At 37.1% G+C, this 9,548-nt stretch overlaps 1 pseudogene; it reads right to left on the bottom strand.

Annotated features, from left to right (window-relative positions):
* Positions 1-3,546: 3,546 nt before the first annotated feature.
* On the bottom strand, positions 3,547-6,910 carry LOC112203824 (annotated as a pseudogene).
* Between the last annotated feature and the right edge of the window lie 2,638 nt (positions 6,911-9,548).

Here is a 9,548-nt window from a genome sequence, read left to right as displayed (position 1 = left end):
ATAAATTTTGATCTGAGAAGTAACATAAATACGAAATCATAAAAGAAGAGACTAAGGTCACATGCTGGCGTAAAATTATTGAAATGAAGCTAGTCCTCAAAATCTACTAGAGATCGGGCTAACCATAGACATAGGTGTCTAGCGACGAGGTGTTAAGAAAATTCATGCCAAAAATGGAATACTTGCAACAAAAATTCTAATATATTCGAACCGGCACATTGTGTCTACTACGCGTGGGAGTTGACATTTAACAAGTTGACATTGGATTAAAAGTCCTTCCTTCGCAATATTAATGTCACTTCACAAGTCATGATCGCCGTAAACAGAATAGAAACATGCCAAAAAGAAAATCAAAAGCAGAATATTGTTGATGATCATGCCCTAATTAATTAAAGTTGGAATTTAAAAAATTGGAATTTAAAAAATTTAATTGGTCAGTAGAGACAAAGACATGATTATATCTATAGCTACGAAAACATTATTGATTAGCGTCCAAAACTAAAAGTCCATTTCATGATCTAGCTCCATACTGATGATTAAATGGAGCCATGGATTTATTAGAATTTCATGCATGGTTTTTGGCTTCCCATTTGCAACAAATTAGAAAAGCGACGGTTTATTCTATTATTTAAAATTAACTAAAGCAACATAATTAATGAACAAAATGAAATAATGAACGGGGAAGTCTAAGGTGTGTTGATGTTTGTCATACATCAACTTTTTAATTAATATATATTAAATTAAATTAATTGGTGAAACCTGTTGTACAGGTCAACAGGTTATCCAATTATAATTTGACATGTGTATTTAAAAAAAAAAAAATTTACCATACTAAGTACTCATTTATTCTTTTATACGTAAATCGTTCAAAAACTTGTAATGAATATCGTAAATATAGTAATTACTTTTATTACAAGTATAATTATCATTAAATACGTCCAATGTGGTCTTTTGTTGTAAAATGCCTCATCGATGATATAATTTACAAAAAAAAAGACTCTAATTACAAAAAGAACAACTGGATTACAAGAATAAGGACTTGAAAAGTTTTAGGTCTAATATGATTATTTACCATATAAACAAATCATTTGTTGTAGCATTAGTAAGTGGATCGTTTTTTTTTGTAAATGGATCATATTTCATGTAATTATCATAAAAACAACCATAATTACCACTTTATACCTCAATTGTTGTAATCTATAGTAAAATGCATTGTCAAACGAGTAATTCTCTCATGGATCATCAGATTTACACAAGAAAAGTATTAATTACAAAATATAGAACTTTAATACACAATTAAGGACTCGCGCCTCATTTACAATATATACATAAAGTTTTACCACTTTGACAGCAATTCGTTGTCACATTAGTAAAATGGTTCTCAGACTTGTAATATAAAAAATTACCACAAATAAGAGTTTGATTACTACTTCTACAACAATTCGTTGTCAAACTTGTAATATTGAAGAATTACCACAAATACAACCTTGGTTATTACTTTGGACCTCAATTGCCGTAAAATCTAGAAAAAACATTGTCAAATAAGTAAATAACTCCTAAAGGACAGTAATTACAAAATAGACAACCTTATTACACCATAATGGACTCACCGCAAATTTACTTAAATATATGAAGTTTTACTATTATAGCAACACATTCGTTGTTTTATTAGTAAAGTGGTTCTGAAAACTTGTAATAATGAAGTATTAAAAAGTGAACTAAGTTTTTTTTTTTTTTTTTTTTTTTTCGAACTGAGGATTGGGTTCTCTATTTGCCTTTCTCTTCCAGCGTCCTTCTTAGTTCTTCCTTCTTCCTTCTTCCTTCTTCCTTCTTACTTCTTCCTTCTTACTTCTTCCTTCTTCCTTCTTACTTAATCTTTGGCTCTCAGATTATTTGCTTCTTTTTTTTTTCTTTTGTTGTCATTTTTCTTCTTTCTCTATCTTTTACTTCCTCATCTCTCCTCCAGTCGCTCTCACCCTCAAAAACCAGATCGAAAAACATACCAAACACCAAACAACCAAATCTGAATCGTACCTTCGCCATCCGTTTCGTCATCCTTCTCTCTTAGCCTCTCACATCCTGCTTCATTTCCTATGAAACCAATCTTGGCCCAAAATCCGTAATACCCAAATCAAAAAACCTAACACCTCAGCCCCAAATACCTCCTCCAATCTCACTTGCTCTCTCGACTTCTTGCTTAGCAATCAGTTGCTTGTCGCACTCAATTTCTGTACTTGCAATCGAAATCTTGACTACAATACATTCTCACACTATTTTTTTTTGAGAAAATAGATAACTTCATTAATTTATCCATGGTCAGAAGGCACGTACATCAGATGCTGTCTCATACCAAAATCATAAATGGCACAAGCTACCGAGCAAAGGACAGGTGACCCTCACTGTTAACACATACGCTCACATATTTGAGCCTAACTACAAGAAAACGAATCCTCACTACTAACCTCTCTTTGAAAAGTAAACTTAGTCGCCTAGAGACCTCAATTGGTGTACAACTAGAGAAAACTAAGATGAAAGTAACAGAAGACCAACTTTCTAGTAATAGGCAAGAAGACCAGGAAAACCTAAAGCTTTCCTTTGCCCTTTTCTCGAGCCTCCAGCTGTAGGGTAATGATCCTCTGGGATCCCAAATACGAAACCCTGAAGAAAAGGAACCTATTCGCAGGGTCCACCAAAGAGCCCAGTGCCAAAAGGTACTAAGAGCAGGTTTGGACACTCCAGGCCCATTCGATTTTAGCCTCAAAGCTGATTTGGGCCACCACAATCTTTTGGGCTTCCAAAATGATTTGAGCACCCAAACAGATTTGGGCCACCCAAACCATTTGGGCCCCCAAAGCGATCTGCCCACCCCACTTGCCGCTCCACTGCCAAGCACGTCCGACGCCGTCGCTACCAGTCCAGATGCAGCCGCACAAAGTCGGCTTCTAAGTGTTATCAGCAGATGACGTAGAGGGAGGCCGATACCGGTCGCCATGACTGAGGCTAGGCCGCCGTTGAAAACTAGGTTGAGAGGAAAGCTCTCATAGAATAACACATTCTCACACTATTCATCGGTAACAGTTAATTTCTATGTAGAAAAGCAGAAAATTGTCCTCAATGTTGGTGCATGTTTAGTAGTTCTTAAAGATTTTACTTCAAGTCATCAAATATAACCTATAAACCCAAATCCCGAAACCTTTATTAGTCTGGTACCATTGTCTTCTTAATTTCTTTTAAAATTAGAAACAACTCTCATTAAACACCTATCAACGACCCTATAAAACAGATCAATCAAACCCAGAAAACAACATTCACAATTCTGGGAGCCCAAAATGAGCTCAAGGTGGTTTTCCCCAGTCCCTGCAGAGATAGACATTGCCAATGCTGTTGAGCCTGTCCCACATAGATTTCCAAAGACCTCAATCTCAGTCCCAATCTCAGATAAACATGAAATCAACAATAAGTGAAAACAGAGAAGGAAGATTCATCAATCCTAACAGAAACTTGCCATCGACATACACTCATTTTAATAAAAGCAAGGAGAGATCATGAAAAGAAACCTGGACTCCTGGAGATATTATTAAAATTTGGAAGCTGATGAATAAACCAGAGCAAGTTCACAAATTTTACCAGGTCAAAAACTAAGCACCTACAACAAACAAACTGAGGCCTATTTCTAATTCTTCTTTTCAGCTTCCTTTTTCTTCTTAGCTGTTGCCTGAGAATACAAGAATGTCCCAAATATCGCCACAGCGGACCCAAGTGCATTAAGAGGTCTAACTGGATTTCTGAACACCAACACAGTAGACACAATCACCACCACCCTCTTCATTGTGTTTCCAACTGAGAATGTCAGAGGGCTAATCTAATCAAGAGCCTGATAACTCGACTGGTTATACAGATGGTAAAACACTCCGGACAACAACACCCAAAAGTAAAATGTAGATGGTTCCCCCACAGATGCTATAGCTCTATGATACCCTTGAACCCATTGCGACCCTTCAACCAAAACCGCCACAGGAAACAAATAAAACAGAGAAATTATACTGATGCAACCATACAAATTCAACCCATCCACTTCTTTAAAGCTCTGCAAGCTCTGTTTCGAATAAATATTCCTCAACACAAACCCCACATTGCTAATTAAAGCCCCCCACAGGCCTTGCAAATTGAATGTCACCTCAGTAACAGCAGCTAGAGAACAACCCATAACAATAGGAAGAATCGAAAGCCAGACCTGTATAGGGTAAGTCTCCCCTAGGAACGACGAAAACACCACCGAAAAGACAGGCTCCGCAGACTTGATGACATGGGTGAAGGACACAGCCACCTTAGAGAATGAGACGCAGGCCGAGATGTGGCCTATGGTGTGGAACAAAGCAGGGCCAAGAACGGTTCGAGATTTTCGGGCATGGCTGGAGCTTCAGAGACCAGAGGATCAACATCCAGACAGACCCGGCAAAGAGCTGAAAGGAAGCCAGAAGCCATGGGAATGGGAAAACATTCAGTGCCTTCTTGTTGTAGATATTGAAGACAATGTTCTGGAATGGGAATGGGAAAACATTCAGTGCCTTCTTGTTGTAGATATTGAAGACAATGTTCTGGAAGTACCATAGCCCAAAGATTAAGGAAAGCTGGGCGGTTGTGACTTTAGGCTTTGGAACTGTGGAATGGACTCAGATTTGTCTGTGTATTCAAATCAAAGGGTGTAGGTATGTGTTGATATCCAAATCTCGCTAGAGAGTCAATTGTAAAACAAAGTTATCAGGCTAGGAAGATAAACTGCCTTGGATCCGAGTAGAAAACAATCCTGTGTTTGTTGGAACTAGTTGTGTGTATCCAATGTTCTCGCTTTGTACATGAACAAACTGTTGTTCTTCCACTTTTCCTCGTCTTCTCCTCTTTTTCAATTTAGAGTTTTTTTTTTTTTAAATTTCATTGTAGATATGTAATTCATAATTTTGAAAAAGAAAAAAAAGAAAGTTTAAAAAGGCTACCTGGTAAGCAGGTCACCACTATTGAATATTTCTGACCATCAGATATATTAAACTTTTAATTAAATCTAACGGTTTAAAATATTCAAAAAACTTGATGTATTGCATACGTCAACATATGCTAGAATTTTCCATAATGAACATATATATTATAACTTTTCTATATATCTATCACACAATGGGATTTTACAATACAACACTTGAATGAAATGGTTACATCTGGGAATCTGATTGAAATGTGTACAAAGAATAAAGATTTGAAATAAGTCTGTTTAGTGCAAACACAAATACTTTGCCATGAATTTATGCACATTTATGAATTGACAATAACCTGAAAACATATGTAAGAGAAATCATTCTGCACAACTGCAATCCGGCCTTGCTTTGCAGCCATGCTTCTGTTTCTATTTGCCACAGACATCTCTTGAGCAGTCGGTGGAGATCCACCACTTCCATTAGAGCTACCCTTTACACTTGAATTTTTTCCAAATATTTCTTGAGGAGAAGGCATGATTGTATCTAGTTAATACTAATATTGTGTCTATAAGTATGTTGCTCAGGCCTATTTATATACAAATGAGCTTGCTAGGGAAATTGGGGGGAACTTTACTGTAATGAGTTGCGTAGCCTAATGTCCAAGTAACACAAAAACTTCAATTTCTTTACCATAATGAGTTTTATTAAATTAAACCAAACTGTCTTACCAAATAGGTTGTTGAAGGCCAAAAGTGATGTGTTAATTATATTACCGCATCGGTAATAAGGTTATGATGTTCCTTCTTGATCTAAAGCCTTATCTTTTGTCCTTGAGAGTAAGTTTTTTTTTTTTTTTTGAAAGGGGTTTGGAACCCAGCCTGACTGGGAGGCTCAGTCCCACGCCCGAATATTATTAATAAGAGAAGGATGATTGTACGTCGAGGGGGACATATAACCTTCACCTCGAGTACTAGTACAAGAATCCTCATAGAGAACATCCTGGATAATCACAGGAGTCTCGTCTAACCAATAATCATCTAAATAAGATAAACTAGCAAGAGGTGCCAATCTATGGGCAACACCATTTGCTTCACGATAAATAGATTGTACCTGAATGGAAGAAATAGCTCGCAAATAAGATTTACAATCTTCCACTATACAACCTACCTCTGAATAGTCTTCCATGTCACTCAAGAGAGCAGTAACCACCGTTGCACAATCAGTCTCAATATCAACATTATTCAAACCTTGGTGGATAATCAGAAGTAGCCCAGCTCTCATAGCTTCCAGTTCCATTTGCAGTGCTGCTCCAGCATGGTGAAAGGGACGTGCAATAGCTGCTAGACACATACCATTCTCATTTCTAATGATAGAACCTATACCACCCTGACCAGTATGTAAGTGGAAAGCCCCGTCCGTATTGAGTTTGAGTCTGCCACTAGGTGGATGTTTCCACTTAGTCTGAGGCCTTTTCGTCTTCACGTTGTCCTTAGGAGTATGCACCTTCTTGTAATCATCCAATAGCTTTGATGCCCAGCATGCAGTATTAAGTGGATGGAAAGAAGTACCCCTCCAAATCACGTTATTTCTCTCAGTCCAAATAGCCCAAAGAAACATGAAAAATAGCTCCTGTTTGGCCCTAGGTAGAGCATTGCAGACACTAATAAACCAATCAAGAAAATTTGTAGATTGTTGATTCTTTGGCTTCAAGTTCAGTGGCCCAAAGAACCAAAATTCATTGACCAACTTACAATTTTTCAACAAGTGCATGTCGTCCTCCACTTCAAGGTCACATAGAGGACAATTAATAATAGGCAGGGAGCATTTTTGTACTAACCTCGCACGAGTGGGCAGAATACCTCTAAGAAGTTTCCAAAGAAAAGATCTAACCTTGGGCGGGACCTGTGCTTTCCAAAGGCGCTGCCAAAGAGATCGACCCGCATTATTCGAGCTAGATGTTGAAGCCCTGCTAGTCACGTTTGCTGTCCACCGAAAAGTCTTGAGAGTAAGTTTAACTCTGGAAAGTTGTTCCTACTTGGTCTGAAGCCTTATCTTTTGTTCTTTAGTGGATGAATTCAGGCCTAGCTAATTAAACTTTTCTTTTTAATTTGGTGGATCAAAAGGCCAGCTAAAGCATAATTAAACGCAATAGCTTGGGATCTTTTTTTTTTTTTTTTTTTTAATGACAGCTTAGGATTGATCTTGTTGGGATCTTGTTTCTCACTTCCTAGATTTGATGAATTAGAATAAAATCCTTTAAATAAACAAATTTTTAATCATAGATCAACACTTTTAATATTTACAAATTGATAACGGTTTTGACCGTACCGTTGTATATTAAATTTATAAATTTCTAACCAAGGGACCAACACTTTTAATATTTGTAGATCGATAACGGTTTTGATCGTACTGTTGTATAAGTTATATTTACAAATTTCTAATCAAGAGACCAACACTTTTAATATTTTTAGATCGATAACGATTTTGATAGTACCGTTGTATAAGTTCAATTCACAAATTTCTACCAAGGGGCCAACACTTTGTTACTAACTATAGATAACGGTTTCGACCACACCGTTGTACAAGTAAAATGAGAAAATTTCTAACCAAGAGACCAACACTTTTTTAATATCTATAGATAACGGTTTTGACTATACCGTTGTAAAAAAAAAAAACCACAACTTTTTTTATTAAACCGTTATCTAGGTAACGTTGTCTATTTTCGATTTTGTACTAGTGATTGCAGCCACTCTCAAGAATGCTACTGGTCCAAAACCAAGAGTTAAGGCCAAAGCCTCACTCTAGGTTGCCTTTCTAGATTCAGAGATTAATCTCGTATGTGTTGCTTTAGAGGATGATACTTCTGGACATCCAAATGCACTAATTGCCTTCATGACTGATTCATGTACACTTAGTTCTCTAAAACTTTCTGACTTTAATTGGAATGATGCATGGATAATTGATTCGGGTGCAACGGATCATATGACTCGTGACCCAAGTATACTCCACCCCCTGTCTTCACCCCACAGATCATGTGTCACTAATGCCAATGGTGACTCATATCCCATTATTGGTGTTGGTTCAGTATCTGTTACTCCATCTATGACTCTTGATACAGTTTTGCCTGTCCCTTCCCTTTCCCGTAACATGTTATCAGTCAGATTACTAGAACTCTTTATTGTTGTGTGATTCTTTACCCTTGGTATTGTGTTTTTCAGGACATCCTCACATGGGAGATGATTGGTCGTGATGTTGAGAAAGGGGGGCTCCATTTCATGGAGATGACATCTGCTGGTGACCGTCGTGTTTGTGAAGTCAATAAAGTCCAGACCTCTTCTATTGATCAGGATAAAGTCTGGTTGTGGTATAAGAGACTTGGACACCCATCCTTTAGTTATCATAGAAATTTATTTCCTTCAATATTTCAACGTTGTAAGGAATCTGATTTTTAGTGTGAGACTTGTATCTTGGGAAAAAGTCATCGTGTAACCTACCATTCTAGTTTCAATAAAAGCAGTGCACCATTTGATTTGATTCATTCTGATGTTTAGGGCTCTTGCCCAGCTACTCCTCCTAGTATGCGTTGGTTTATACTCTTCATTGATGAATGTACACGAATGTGTTGGGTTTACTTATTAAACATAACAGTGAGGTTTATTATGTTTTCAAGATTTTTCATGCCATGATTCAAACTCAATTTCAAACTCCTATCAAGGTTTTTCGTTCTAACAATGGTGGTGTCACGCCCCAATTTTCAAACACAATTACTTATCAGAGTAAATACACAGGGCGTGATGGTTCAGACATCAATACTAAACACTAGGAAAATTTTTCTTTAAAGAACAACAAGTAAAGATGTCCTGACCCACAATGTCAATACAGACCCGTTCTCTAGAGTCACATATTACATTATAAATAGTTTACACATTAAACTGAATGACAATTCAATAAGTAACACACCCACCACAACTCACTACACAGCGGAAGACTTAAAACTAAGATTACCCTTCGACGTCCACGCTACCGAACGTACCCCTCAGCTTCGACGACGATTAATCGATATTCTAACCTGCACAATAAATCCTACACCATAGAATAGTGCACCGGGTTGAACAAAACAATCCCGGTAAGCTTTTTAAGCTCGTATGAGTAAACTCAAATAAAATGACTCAGGTCACTCATGCTTATAATTCCTCAATTCATGAGACAATTAAAGCATTAACATTTAATTCCACAAAAACATGCTTTCACTACCTCAGTCTAACAAAATCAATAAGCAATCATCACAACACAAATGTCAAGTTCATAATAATCAATATCATGCTTAATCATTTCAACCCAACTAACACCCGCATGCTCTGTCTCTCAATTCATTTTATCTCTTTTCCCACAAACTCCAACTACACAATTAACTCCAAATATATATGTTAAACACTCTACGTCCCCACAATCCATCAGATCACCAATCATTTGCCTCAACAGAACAATCACGAAATCACACTCACTCCCCTCAACATAAAGCGTTTGCAAAAAACATGGCATCTCAACTCATTCACGATCGCTACGGATCACAACCCACAA

This window comes from Rosa chinensis, chromosome 5 (genome assembly GCF_002994745.2).
Source record: "Rosa chinensis cultivar Old Blush chromosome 5, RchiOBHm-V2, whole genome shotgun sequence".
In the NCBI taxonomy this organism is placed as follows: Eukaryota; Viridiplantae; Streptophyta; class Magnoliopsida; order Rosales; family Rosaceae; genus Rosa; species Rosa chinensis.
Note: the sequence above shows the minus strand (reverse complement) of the source record. Positions and strands in the feature narration are given on the sequence as shown.